At 38.7% G+C, this 15538-nt stretch overlaps 1 protein-coding gene across 4 annotated transcripts in view; it reads right to left on the bottom strand.

Annotated features, from left to right (window-relative positions):
* The window catches only part of IBTK (inhibitor of Bruton tyrosine kinase), a 91485-nt gene extending 85057 nt beyond the window's left edge, over positions 1 to 6428 (bottom strand). For all 4 annotated transcript variants that reach the window (XM_047858850.1, XM_047858848.1, XM_047858849.1 and 1 more), the window contains exon 1: positions 6253 to 6428. The gene's annotated coding sequence lies outside the window, so the exon portion shown is untranslated. The remainder of the gene's footprint in view (positions 1 to 6252) is intronic.
* Positions 6429 to 15538: the final 9110 nt, after the last annotated feature.

The following is a 15538-nucleotide window of genomic DNA, read 5'->3' on the forward strand; positions in this document are numbered from 1 at the left end:
GTGGGACCACATCAAATCAAAAAGCTTCTGCACGGCAAAACCATAAACAAAACCATAAACAAAATGAAAAAGCAACCTACTTTATGGGAGAAAAATTTTTGGAAATCATACATCAGAGGGGCATCTGGGTGGCTCAGCTGATTAACTGTCTGTCTCTTGGGTTCAGCTCAGGTCATGATCTCAAAGTTCATGAGTTCAAGCCCCACATCTCTGTTAGTGCAGAGCCTGCTTGGGATTCTCCGTCTCCCTCTTTCTCTCTGCCCCTACACTGTTCACTCTCTCAAAAAAACTAAATAAACTTAAAAAAAATCAGATATCTGATAAAGAGCTATAATTTATATAAATATCCAAAGAATTCATACAATTCAAGAGCAAAAAACCAAACCATCGGATTTAAAAAATGAGCAAAAGATCTAAACAATTTTCCAAAGACATACAGATGCCCAACAGGTACATGAAAAATTGCTCAATATTGCTAATCATCAGGGAAATGCAAATCAAAACCATAATAAAATATCACTTCACTCCTGCTAGAATGGCTACTATCAAAAAGATAAGAAATAACCAGTATTGCCAAGGATGTGGAGAAAAAGGAACCCCTGTACACTATAGGTAGAAATATAAATTGATACAACCACTATGGAAAATAGTATGGAGGTTCCCCCCAAAATTAAAAATAGAACTACCATATGATCCAGCAAATCCACTTCTGGCTATTTATGCAAAGAAAACAAAAACACGAACTTGAAAAGATATATGTACCCCTATGTTCACTGCATAGTCAAGATAAGGAAACAACCTAAGCATCCATCAATGGATAAATGGATAAAGAAGTTACACACACACACACACACACACACACACACACACACACACACTGAAATATTACTGAGTCATTCATTAAAAAGGATGAAATCTTGCCATTTGCAACAACATGAATGGACCTCAAAGGCATTATGCTAAGTGAAATAAGTCAGAGAAAAGTAAATAGCATGACTCTTTCATGTGTGGTTATCTTAAAACAAAAAGAAGCTCACAGATAGAGAACAAATTGGTAGTTACGGAATCTGGGGGGGTTGGGGGGGTGGGGGGGCAGGGACAGAAATGGATGAACCAGTTTGCTTTTTCTTGTTTTAAATAAACTGAATAAATTTTAAAAATAAAACAAATTCTCCAAAATACTTTTATTCATTTTAATTTTTTAAATATACACTTTGAATGACAAAGAAAAACAGTTATAAGAAAGTTAGAGAGACACATATGAGTTTACTATACGTGTAGGGAAAACTGTGCACCATAGACAGGTACAAAACATCGCCAATCTGCACTTTCCACTCCCATTTCAAACCACACACTAAGAATAAGAAGTCCTAAATCTAACTGGTTCTTCGCTATTCTGACTTCCCCATCTGGAGATGACAGTAAAGAATTAGAGTACTTCTAGTCCCTTCTAGTTCTAGTTCTGTTTCTACTGGTCTGCATGTTTTATAATTTGATATAGGCTTTCTAACATCCCACCTTAAAGTGTTGGTGTCAAAAGCAAAGCATTTTGTAGTTAGTTAACATAAAGAAAAAGGCGCAAAGGCCTGAAGTGTTTAAAATGTGAAAACTGGAAAATAAGCTATATGGCAAAATAGTCACTTGTAGTTAATTTCATTCTTTTGAGGCTCTAAAATTTTTCCACCTTTGCATTTTCAGTGCATTCATAATACCTGAAAAGAACTACTTACCAGCAAATACCTCACACACTACACAAAGAATTAAGGTATAACAGAAGAAAATTCCCTGTTACTATATATAAACATTTTAATGGAAAAAAAAGAAATATCAAATGCAAAAATGGTAGCATACTAAAATATATGGAGAAACATACAGAATACTAACAACATAAATAAGGAAGTGACTAAGAGCTAATGTTTCTTAGCGTCTTACATATTTGGATTCAAATATAGCAATGCCAGCTGTTACCAGTTATGTAACTCTAAAAATTACATAATCTCTCATTTCTTCATTTGAAAATGGAGACAATGTCACCAACCTCACAAGGTTACTGTAATGATAAATGAAACTACTAAGCACTGTACCTGGCAGTTCAATAAACAGGCGTTCAACAAATAGCAGCTTTCATTACTATTATTTCTTCAGTAACAAAAGGGTAACAAATTTAATCTCAAAATTCATGTTTGAACTCCACTGTCTCTGCTACCTGGTTTCCATGCATACTTCTACAATTAAACCACATATACTAAGGTTACCAAAATGACTTCCAAATTGCTAAATCTTTAAAGATACTTTCTGTTCTTACTTGACTCCCCTGCTTTTGAGTCATTAACACTGCATTCTCCCAAGGTATCTAGAAAGGGATACTGAAAGCATAGGGAATTACTGAAACATTTAAGCATGGGCTCTCTCTCACCACATCTTCCAAAGACTTTGTCACCTCCCCTTACCTTCGCATGTTGGCCTTCAGTCTTCTTTTCCTTTCTACTTCATACCGTCCGTGGATAATTTCAATTTCTTTCTAGTTTTTAACCGTAACCTACATGCTCATAATTCCCATATCTGTCTCCTACCCTCACATCTCTCCTAAATTCCAGGCCCGTATTTCCAATTACCAGTGTAAATGTTATTTATGCATTCAACAAATGCTCACTGAAGGCAAAGAAAGCAAAGGAAATATTTATTAAGCATCTAATATGTACTGGACATCTTACATCACAGAGAGGTTAAGTAAGCCATGAGAATCATTGCACCAATAAAAGAGGAGTTAGAACTCAAACACAGATCTGTTTAACAGCAAAGTTCAAGCTATTTCTACTACAGTACACTGCCTCTCCAGTGCATCCACTGTATGTCACAAGGTACTAGGAATACAAAATAAATACGGCATGTATATTTCAGACAAAATGATAAAAGTATAGGCTCACAGATAATACTTAAGTGAAACTATAGCTCATTTAACATCTGTATTGAATGAGCAAAATTTATTACCTATCATAGTCTCTACCATCAAAGGGTCACAGTTTGATAGAGACTGATTTTTAAGAAATAAAAACATATTATTATAAACCTGGTAAAGATAAAAACAAGTGAATCATAGGAATAAGGAGTTGACGAGAGACATAGGGAAAATTTCCCATATTAGGATGAGCACAGGTTTCCCTGATAAATTCAGGGTAGGTGGACATTCAAGGCAGAGGGAACAGTAAATATAAATAAAAGCATTAGAATCATTTTAGTCTATCCTGAACATTCCAAGTAATTCAGAAAACAGAAAAGAGTGAGGCCTAACATATACACAAGGATGGACCAGATTATGTAGACAGTCTTATGTGCCCTTTTTGGGATAAAGAAAATGTGCAATTCAGAGACACATTTAGATATTTAAGCTCTTGAATTGACAAGATATGGTGATAACTCCCAGGTTTCTGGCCTGATTATACATAGGGCAGCCAAGCAGAGTTAAGGGGTAAAACTTTGGAAATCAGAAAAACAAAACAAACTTAAAGAAAGCAACAAATAAAAATTGAAGGTAGAAAGTTATTTTACATGTGAGGATTATGAAATGCTGATGGAAAACTGAGTTGGAGGAGTATAGCTAGCTACAAGCAATTGTTCAGTCTTAAGAACTGGCCCACCACAAAAGGGTTAGCCAGCAGAGGATGAGCCCTTAACAAAGGTCATAATCGTTCCACTTATCCTTGGTTAGGAGTTTAGGTATCTTCCTAAGACACAAATCTGATCATGCCATTCTCCAAACCCAATATCTCTATTTCACGTAAGGTTAGCCTTGTGATCTCAGGAAGAGGATATCAACTGAGTCTCGAGACCACGTAAAATTCAGACTCTAAATTCAGAACATCTGGCTCAGCTAGTAACCCAGGTACACCACTAACTAAATGATCCTAGGCACGTCACAATTTCCTAAGCTTCAATTCTCTCATTTGGAAAAAGGGGATAACAACTATTTCCCGAGTTGTTCTGAAAAATGAAAGAGACAATTCATTCATATGTAAGCACCCGACAAATATTTAAGAGGGAAAAAAAAGGGAGGAAACGGGACATTATTGGTAAGGAGGTCGGAAAATGGCCTAACTGTATTAGAGTCCTTTCTGCTTGGAATCCTTTTCACCCAAACTTTTACAAGGCTGCTTAACATGCCATGGCTTACAGAGTGTCTAGCATCTTTTGAACTTTCATATGGACAACCATGGTGCATCACATAAATTTCAGCCTCATACTGCCCCTTTATACACAGGCACCTTCATTTTACAATGAGGAAATTTATGTGAAAGTTTAAGTAGCCTATACTCTAGATCCCACCTATTCTACTCTACCCAAACTGCTCTCTCAAAATGCAGTTAGGAAATCTTTAATGAGAAGTAGAATAGTGTAGTAGAAAAAAATTACCCTTATTTGTAGCCATAAGAATTGGGTTCCTGCTATCTAAAACCTTGGCCAAATAACTTAATCTCCCTATTCCAGTATCTCCATCTGCAAAGTAGATGATAATAACTTGCCCTGTTAGTATGTACCTTGCCTACACAAAGATTTTAAGTTCTTTTGGGGTGGGGGGAGAATACTGTATTTCTTTATATTTCTTACTATATATATGTGTGTGCAATATATATATATATAGTATATATACTTAAATATATATATAAGTAGATACACACACATATATTCAATAAGCAGGTTTATTGGTAAAAACACTAATACTAAAACATCTTCCTTTTAAACTTATATATATTAAATTAACTTACAAAGCTACAAATTATAACTCATAATTGAAGAGTCATAAACATCTTTAATTCCTTGTGTTAAGTCCTGAAAAGAGTTCTCATAACAATTTTAAAACACAAGCACTTACTCCTTTAGGAAATTAATAATTTTGCTTCATCAATATTACATTTTAGTCTAACATTTTCTCAAATATTCTCTTGGTACAAAAAATAGGAACTTGAATACTTTATCAGTGTTTCACAACAGAATAATTGCCCAATTTTAGGGGGCAGGCACATCTCTACACATGGGGCAAAAAGTCATTGACCTACTAATAATAACAAACTTTGATACCGTTTATAATAATAAGCCAAGTAATATTGAGCTCCTTTATATAATAGGTAAATCCATTTATGGTCTATGGAACTTTATATGGTCCTAAAGCATAATGAGAGTAAAAGAATGTATTAAGTTCCTTCATAGAATTTAGGATACTAAGAGCCCTCAATGCAAGGTTGTTGTTGTTCTTGTTTTAATTAAATAAAGGAACAGCCATTTTAAAAATTTTCTTGAGGTAAATTCTGCTTTGGCTAAAGTTTCTACAAATATCTGTAATAAGTTCTTTTTAGAAAACATCTTTCTGTCTTCATCTAATCTATACCAGTTTCTAAAACCAATTAAAAATCAAGGAATTGAAAACAGAAAAAGGAGTGAGAAGAACAAGTAGCTATACAAGAATGTGAACTGGTACATTATGGGTAAAGAAACACAATCACTCATACAAGTCACATTCTTTCAGTAATTCTATAAATATCGAATTTCGAACGCTCTACTTCGAAGCATGGAGCGGCGGAAAGGGGCGGGAGTGCTATACCAATTTCTGCTTCCTAAAAAGAAACCCTGAGGTTTTATTAATATGTTGGAAAACAGTAGCCAAGGATGTCTGCTGAACTAAAACTATTTAGAACCGGACAAGACACAAGAATAAAAAGCCTCTATCGTCTCTGTCTCCCCCACCCCCAAAAGAACCGGTCCCTTTTCACCGGTCTTGACTATAGTCAATTCACACAGAACTTCACAGTTAGTATCCCCAAAGTGGACTAAAACTATGTGACCCCCAGGAAGGGATAATGCTTCAAGGAATGGCTTCAAATTCAAGGCTCCAACGGAAGTGATACCGTCAACTATGTGAAACTAGCAAGGCAGCAACGCTGGAGGGCGTGTCAGGCAGGCCAGCAACGTAGCACTTTGCTGAACAGACCATTCATTAGCAGAGCCACGCTGCGGGGAGGAGGGCGCTCTGACACGGGCCCCACGGCCCGCTTAGCGCTGTCTTACACGAAGTGCGTCAGTCTCGGGGCCACTGGGTCTCTTCCCCGCGGTCCATCCGCGCCACTGGCGTCCCCAGTACCCCACACCCTCTGGAAACTGAATACTGTCCCATCGCCCCCCCCGCCACCCCCCAGGCTGAAGAGACGCCGTCGCCTAAACCCGCTCCGCACGGGGGAGCCGCGCTGAGCACTCCCTCACCAGTCGCTAGATGAAAGTACGCCGGTGGTCTCCGCGAGACGGACACACAGTAGCGCAGGGACTCATCCTTAGTGAAGACAACTGGAGAAACCGAACGATGCCAGGGGGAGGCTGGTCCCCACGCACGGGAAAGCTGTGGAGGCGACTGCAACCACAGCCGCGACTACAGGCACGGGGAAGGGGGCAGGGGGGGAAAAAGGCCGGCGCGGGCGGGACCCAGGAATAAGACGGGCGTTGATTGGCTGGGGCTCGTGTATGCCTCATGAGGATTGGCTGGTGTTTGCTCAGAAGGCCTCGCGTGGCAGCACCTAAACTGTGGCCTTTCCCGGGAATCCGAAAGGAACATGACCCCCGGCCTTGGGATTATCGGCGCAACCCGGAGGTGGGGAAACATAGCAGTTGGGGACTCTCGGCCAACAGGCCAACAGCGGTGGTGGAAATGTCTCTTGCAGGGTCAGCCATGGCCTAGGCAGAAATGTCAGCTGCAGCCCTGGAATTCAGGATAAACCCCGGTGCGGCGAGGGCCCTGGAGACCTGGCGGAATGCCTTGGGCAGCCGGTCACCACGCAGCAGAAGCCAAAAGCGGGAGCATCTTGCACAGAATAGTTCTTCCGTCGACCCAACGGTGGGGTCATTGGAAAGCCAAAGTCATTGTCTCGCGCAGAGACGCATCCTTGCCCTTTCCTGCCCGTTTCTACCTTCAGATTATCTGAGTCACTCCCTTGGTCTGAATGCTTCACTGCCTTCTTAGATCGCTACTGTGGGACTTGCTGCCCGTTAGGGTCGCGCCGCTTTTGTGCCTGACCTCCAGGCTCACACTCTGCTCTCCCCCACTTAACTCTGCATCCAAGGCCGGTTTTAAAAGTGGCGGAGTGGAAAAAAAAAAAAAAAAGAGAGAGAGAGAGAGAGGAAAGAAAGTAGCAGTCTTAGGAAGGGGAGGAGGAAACCGATGCTAGGATACCAAATGGGAAAACACTGCTGCCAAATGTCTCATACAGTAGGCATTCAGTAAATGTTCAAGGAGGGGTAGTTTGACTCAGAACAAACAACACTAGCAGTTAGGAGTTGGCTGTACAGCTTTGCCACGTTGTCAATTCTACACGCCACTCTTTCTTCCATCTGTAAAACCAAGTTGGACTAGATGTCATTTCAGCTCCACTCTCTTTGTAGCTGGTTAGTGAGGGGAAAGGGTGAATAGCTCTCCTGCTGCCCTTCCCAATACAATGTTCTTTCTTTGCCCTTATTCTCATTTCCGACTTCGAGGTAACAAAAACCAGTTAGTAATGTAAAAATTAAGTGATTTGAAAATAAGCTATATATGTGGACTTTTATATTAATGAACAAAGAAACCAGTAATGAAAAGAATAATGTAAGTAAATGTATAGACCTGACATGAATTCAAATCTTTTCTCTCTTATAGATGTAAAGCAAGTTAATTAGCTTTTCTGAAGACTCACTTTCTTCATTTGTAAAATAGGATCAGTAATGCATTTTAGAAACAAAAATACATTCACATTTGTGGAAAATGTAGTTATATAGATATAGATAGAGTGGCTAGTACTTCATGAATAATCTTACTTTTATAAATCAGAAGGTATTTTCAGGGGCCCCTGGCTGGCTCAGCTGGGAAAGTATGTGACTTTTGATCTGTTTGTGAGTTCAAGCCCCACATTGGGTGTAGGGATTACTTACAAACAAAATCTTAAAAGAATTAAAAGTATTCCCATAGCAGCAGAGTTATTCCAAAAGTCATTCATTCATTTTAACAATTGCCAAGTGCAAGCACTGGAGATCTAATAGTGAGAGAAAACACATATGGACCTGGATAATCCCAATGTAAGAATAGATTGCAACCTTTACAAGTACTACAAAGAATACTATCAATTTAATCTGACTTCTCAAAGAAGTGACACTTGAACTATGATCCCAGGAATAAGTAGGAGATAACTAGACAAAGCAGAAAAGAAGGAACATTCCAGTCCAAATGATGTAGAATTCTCATTGCCCTGGAAAATTGAATGCTTTCACAGATACTGGTTATTTGCATGAAATATTGAAATAATTGCAAGAAATTGTGCAAATGAAATACAATTAAGTGAAAAATGCATTGCAGATACTGTTAGGGGAGGAAGAGATCAAAACTAGCCATTTTGTGAGGATTTTTAAACATTTTTGTTTGTGTTTACACGTAAAAGAAAGAAGAGACAGCAGTATACCAATGATTATCTCAGTGTGGTGAAATTAGGGGTGATTCTTAATTTCTGTCACTTTGAATTTTATAATTTATTTTTCCTTGCAATAATTAAATGTTGACTTAAAAAAAACAAATTTGCCCCCCAAAATGGACTAGAATTTCTGAAGCAGACTTAAAGCAAGAAATAAATCTAGAGATGGCTTTAGAAAATTGCAGTGACGTAGACATGGAGGAGAATAGCTCAGGTATCAGGAATAGAGTTTGAGATGAGGCCAGAATAGAGCACTACAGAAATATTTTTAAACAACACAGCATTTGCAGTACTCCCTAAATGTCATTGTTCCAAAATAAATTAATAGTTCTCTCCTTCATAATCAAAATGCGTTGTGCTGTCGTTCAAGTTGTATATAGGCAATGCTGCCAGTGCTGCTCCTGCTTCAGCTGGTAACCTAAGAATGTTAGAACTTGTATAGTTCCATTGGATCAAAACCCAAACCTGATTAGGTTCTGCAAGAATGGTTATTACCGTAGGAAGGTCAACAGTGCAGCTGACCTAGAGATGACTGGAACCTTATGGTTTGGCCCTATTCTCTTCTGCTCCAGACCATTTTCCATGTGAGAATGCTTGGCCAGCCACAGCTTTCTGACACATACCTCGGCTTTTCCATTAGGGAAGACAGCCCTGTGCCCTCTGCCTCAAGCACGAAAATTCCAGGGTCCCTGATGGGTTCATATTGGCTCAGTTTAGGTGAAGAGTCAAGGGTATGATGCTTGCTGGCCTCTATGAGAGTCATCTTCAAAGCAGAATAATGAATAGCTCCCCCAAAGAGGGCAGGGGGCAGGGCAGACAAGATAATAGACAAGTAAGGTGTTTCTATACTATTAGATCCAGGGAATATTGCTCCAGCTACATTCTTTCTACTCAATGATTATCCTTCAAATCCTCACGTAGAGGAGGCTACCTCCTTAAAAATCTGTGAAGCCATCCCTGATGCACCTTCCTAACAGTTATCCCCTCCTCTCTACTACTTCTATAACTTATTCATGTTATTGTGTCACACTATATTATTCTTAGATTTACTATTTTACAGTGGATGCAGTAAAGGCAAGGGCTACAGAGGCATACTGCCCGAATACAAAATTTGACTCCTCTTCTTAGTAGTTTTGATACCTTAGGCAAGTTACATAACCCATCTAGGTCTCTGTTTCCTCATCTCTAGTTTGTTCATAAAGTTCTTATGAAGTGTAAATGACATATCTGTAAATTTCTCAGTAGAGCTCTTAGCCCTTAACGAAATTGACCTATCTCCACTCTTCTGGTTGTATTTGTGGGAGAGCATTTGATGGGTGGGATGGGGAGAAAAGGAATGACCCACAAGATGGCAGTATTTGAATAGAACTTTAGAACTATATAGGCATGAAAGCAGAGTCCACCAATGAATCTAAAACTTTAAGGCAAATACTGGAGAAATTCAAGGCAAATTTAAAGCCTACATGAAACAAGCAAACCTGTGAGAAAGCAACCTTATAAACTTGGCAGGCTTAGCATCATTTCATCATGAGGACAATCTGAACTCCCTAAATGCTCTCTCCCCTTTACGTGACTAAGAATTTGTAGTGTTCCTTTCCTACAATTGCTTCCGTTCCTTCTTTACTTAACTACTTAATCAAATCAAGCTGTTAACACCACTGCTTCCTTTTTTTAAAAAGGAGAAGAAAAGCAAGTTTGATTTAAAATGGCAGAGTGGGCACATGATACAACCTTCTCTTCATGCCATCAATCCCTAGACCTGGCAGAAAAGACATATTTTAAAAGCTTAAATTCAAAAGTGCATTAGAAAATAAGAAGTTTAGCTGTTGATGGTCCAGAACTTAGAATTTCCCAGAACTTATGATAATGGATTGGACAGAAGAAAGGAATAACAGCCCCAAACAAGACAGAACTGCTATAAAAGGTAATAGCACCAAAACGTGTTCCTCATCTTAAAGTATTTTTTTAATGTTTATTTATTTTTGAGAAAGAGTGAGATAGCACAAGTGGGGGAGGGGCAGGGAGAGAGGGGGACAGAGGATCCAAAGTGGGCTCCGGGCTGAAAGACAGCAGACAGCCTGATGCCAGGCTCCCGAGATCATGACCTGAGCTGAAGTCAGACACTTAACTGACTGAGCCAGCCAAGCGCCCCAAAAGTGTTCCTCATCTAGAGGTGACTATTGGGAGCAGGAAAGGGGTCCAGACTAAGCCACAAGGTAATTAACTGGAGTCTCACAGCAGGATAAAGTGAGCCAACTGAAGCTCCTCATCCCCCTATCCCATTGTGACAACAGGGTATCTGTCTCTAGATAGAATACAGGACCTTCAGTTTAATAGATTGGATAGTGTCCATGTGTCTAATAAAACCTGGAACAATCAGGAAGCTCTTAAACACAGAACACCAGTCCCTAGCTCTTCCTGTTCAGCAGCATGCCCCACCGCTTCCTCATACATCTAAAGAAAAGACAGATATACAGGCGCTGGTCACAGGTCTTACTCCTTGCCCAGAGTGTGCAACAAATTAAAAAGAAAAAAGAATCTCAAGTACACAGATGAGCACAGAAGCAAGAATTGCCAAATATTTGAGGAAAGCTAACATCCTGAGAGACAAATTTACAAATCCAAGAAGCTCAGCAAACCTCATGTAGAATAAATACAAAAATAACTATGCCTAGAAACATCATAGGCAGGGGCAGCTGGATGGCTCAGTTGGTTAAGCGTATGACTGACTCTTGATTTCAGCTTAGGCCATGATCTCACAGTGCCTGGGATCGAGCCCTGAGTGCTGAGAGCCTGCTTGGGATTCAATCTCTCCCTCCCTCTCTGTCCCTATTCTGCTCCTGCTCTCTCTCTTTTTCAAAATAAATAAATAAACATAAAAAAACCCATCATAACCAAATTGCTTAAAACCAATCATAAAGAGAAATCTCAAAGCATTCAGAGAAAAAAAATGAAATATTACATAAAGGAAGAATGATTTGAATCACCATGGATTTCATACAGTAACTGAAGCTGACAGTAAATCGATACCTTTAAAGAGCAAAAGAAAAAAGCTATCAACCGAGAAAATCTTCCACAATAATGAAAGCAAATGGAGATGTTTTCAAAGAAATAAAAATTAAGAAAAAGAGCAGCTATTGGAAGTGTCCCCACAAGAAATGTTAAAGAAAATTCTTCAGTCTGAAGGCAATGTTGCAGATGGAAACTACAAATTTCAGTAAGGAAGGAAGAACATGAGAAATGGAAAACACTCAATGAAATAAAGTCAATCCCCATGACAGGCATACCTCAGTGATAACTCAGGCTCACTTCTAAACCACTGCAATAAAGCAAATACCACAATACGACAAATACCACAAAAAATGAGTCAAATACTTTTTTTGATTTCCAAAACATATAAAAGTTATATTTACACTATACTGCAGTCTATTAAGTATGAAATAACATTATGTCTAAAAATTAAAAAATAATATACATACCTTAATTTATAAAATACTTTCTTGGGTTCCTGACTGGCTCAGTCGGTAAAGCATGCAACTCTTGAGCTCAGGGTCATGAATTCAAGCCCCATGTCGGGCATAGAGCTTCCTTTAAAAAAAGTAATAAAATAAAAAAATACTTTATTGCTACAAAGTGCTAACCATCATCAGATCTTTCAGTAAGTTGTAATCTTTTTGCTGGTGGAGGCTCTTGCCTCATTGTTGATGGCTACTGACTGATCAGGGTGGTGGCGGCTAAAAGTGAGGATGGCTATGGCAATTTCTTGAAACAATTCAACAATGAAGTTTGCCAAGTCAACTGACTCTTCCTTTCATGAATGATTTTTTTCGGTAGCGTGTGATGCTGTTTGATAGCATGTTACCCACAGTAGAATTTCTTCCAAAACTGAAGTCGGTCCTCTCAACCCTGCCACTGCTTTAGCCAACTAAGTTTATGTAATATATTCTGAATCCTTTGCTGTCATTTCAACAGTCTTCAGCATCTTCACCAAGAGGAGATTCCATCTCAAGATACCACTGTCTTTGCTCATCCATGAAAAGCAACTCCTCATCCCTTTAAGACTGATCAGGAGATTGCAGCAATTTGGTCACATCTTCAGGCTCCACTTCTTGTTTTAGTTCTCTTGCTACTTCCACCACATCTACACTTACTTAACTCTCTCAAACTCATCCACCAAGGCTGGAATCAATTTCTAACCTCCTGTTCATGTTACTATTTTGACCTATTTCTATGAATCATGCAGGTTCTTCATGGCATCTAGAATGGTGAATCCTTTCCAGAAGATTTTCAATTTACTTTGCCCAGATCCACCAGAGGAATCACTGTCTATGGCAACTATACTTGCATGAAGTGTATTTCTTAAATCATAAGACTTGGATGTCAAAATGATTACCTTGGTCCATGGGCTACAGAATGGATGCTGTGTTGGCAGACATAAAAACAACATGACAACAAGAATCTCGTGGTGGCACATCTCCATCAGAGCTCTTGGGTGACCTGGTGCGTTCTCAATGAGCAGTCATATTTTGAAAGAATCTTTTTTTTCTGAGCACTGGTCTCCACAGGTGGGCTTGAAATGTATATTTAGTAAACTAGGCAGTAAACAGATGTGCTGTCATTCAGGCTCTGTTGTTCAGTTGTAGAGCACAGGCAGAATAGATTTAGCCTAATTCCTAGGGGTCCTAGGGTTTTAAGAATGGTAAATGAGCACTGGCTTCAGCTTAGTCATCAGCCCCTAACAAGAGAATTGGCCAGTCCTTTGAAGCCTGGAAGGCAGGCATTGACTTCTCTCTAGCTATAAAAGTCCTAGATGGCATCTTCTTCCAAAAGAAAGCTGTTTTGTCTACGTGGAAAATCTGTTGTTTTGTGGAGCCACCTTCATTAATTCTCTTAGCTAGATCTTTGGGATAACTTGCCACAGCTTCTACATCAGCACCTGCTACTTCAGCTTGCACTCTGATGTTATGGGTATGGCTTCTTAAACTTCATAAACCAAACCCTGCCAACTTCAAATGTTTCTTCTGCAACTTCCTCACCTCTCTCAGCCCTCACAGAATTGAAGAGAGTTGGGGCTTTGCTCTGGATTAGGCTTTGGCTGAAGCAAATATTATGACCAATGTTTGATCTTCTATCCAGATGATTAAAACTTTCTCCATTTTGGCAATAAGGCTGTTTCACTCTCTTATCATTCACGTGTTCACTGTAGTAAGCACTTTGAACTTCCTTCAAGAACAATTTCTTTGAATTCATAACCTGGTTCACTCTTTGGTTCATAAGGTCTAGCTTCCAGCCTATCTCAGCTTTTGACACACTTTCCTCACTAAGCTGAATCATTTTTAGATTTTGAATCAAAGTGAGAGACATGCAACTCTTCCTTTCACTTGAACACTCAGAGGCCATTGCAGAGTTATTAACTGGGATGATATCAATAATTTGTGTCTCAGGGAATAGGGAGGCCCTAGGAGAAGTAGAAGATTAGAGGGAATGACCAGCTGGTGGAGCAGTTATAACATTCAAGATTTATTAATTAACTTTACCACTTTATATGGGTGTGGTTCGTGGTGTCCAAAAACAACTACCAGTGTAACAGCAAAGATCACTGATTAAAGATTACCATAACAAGTATAATAATAATAAAGTTTGAAATAGTGCAAGAATTACCAAAATGTGACACTGAGGCAAAAAGTGAGCAAATGCTATTGGAAAAAAGGTGCCAAAAGACTTGCTCAAGGCAGGGTTTCCACAAACCTTCAATTTGTAAAAAACACAATTACTGCAAAGTGCAATAAAACAAAGCACAATAAAATGAGATATGCCTGTATTCACAGATCCCGCATTCACGAACTTGCCCACTCGCTGAAATTTATTTATAAGTCAAAATTAATACTCAAAATGCCTTCACTGTAAGTCAGGGACATATGCAGAAAAATGAAAAATTGAGCCGCCTAGTGCATGCACACTCCCAGCATGTTCCCAGCTGAGTTCAAACAAGATAAATGCTCTGCCTCTTTGTTTCAGCCATCATGTAAACAGGTGTCTTTTCCTGTCTATTTAGTACCAGATTGTTTGTATGTGTGCTTTCCTTGGTGATTTCACTGCTTGAAATGGCCCTCAAATGTAGTCTAGCATTCCTAAGGCCAAGGCTCTAATATCTTTTATTAAGAAAGTTTGTATGTTAGATAAACTTTGTTCAAGCATGACTTGTGGTGCTATTGGCCCCTAGTTCAATGTTAGTGAATCAACAATATATATTAAATAAGGTGTGTTCAAACAGAAACATGCATAAAACAAGGTTATGCATTTATCAGTTGACAAATAATTGTGACCCAGGCTCCCAGGAACCTAACCTTATATTTCCCCTGGGAGAGTATCCACTAATTTGGTATTTGGTATTTTTGGTGACTTTTAAAACACAACTATTTTAAATAACAAGAATCACTGTGCATAAAAGTTTATAATTTCTTATCAATGTCTTTAAATACATATGACTCAAAAGCAAAACTATATTGCCTATGGGTTTATAATGAATGTAGATGTAGTATAAATGCCAACTATAGCCTAAAGGACAGTATGAAGAAAATAAATGGACTATACAAAGCCAAGGTTTTTATATTTTGCATGAGTTGGTACAATACTAACAAGTAGACTTTGGAAAGTTAATGATGCATACTGCAATCCCTAAAGCAGCTGGTAAAACAAAATAATGCGAAGAGGTATAGCTAAAAAGCCATACATAAGTTAAAATGGAATCATAAAAAATGTTCAAATATCAGAAAAAGTAAAGAAACCAGAAACAGTTTAACAAAAATCAATTAAGAGAAAATAAATAATAAAATTATAGAAATAAATCCATCCCTAGCAATAATTACATCAACAATCAGGTACTAAACACTACAAATGAAAGGCAGAGGATGTCAGAATGAGTTGAAAAAAACAAAAAACAAAAACCAAGTGTATGTTGTCCAAAATAAACTCACTTTGAATATAAAGAGGCAGGGGTGCCTGGGTGGCTTAGTCGTTAAGTATTTGAGTCTTGATTTCAGCTCAGGTCATGATCAGTT

This window comes from Prionailurus viverrinus, chromosome B2 (genome assembly GCF_022837055.1).
Source record: "Prionailurus viverrinus isolate Anna chromosome B2, UM_Priviv_1.0, whole genome shotgun sequence".
NCBI lineage: Eukaryota > Metazoa > Chordata > Mammalia > Carnivora > Felidae > Prionailurus > Prionailurus viverrinus.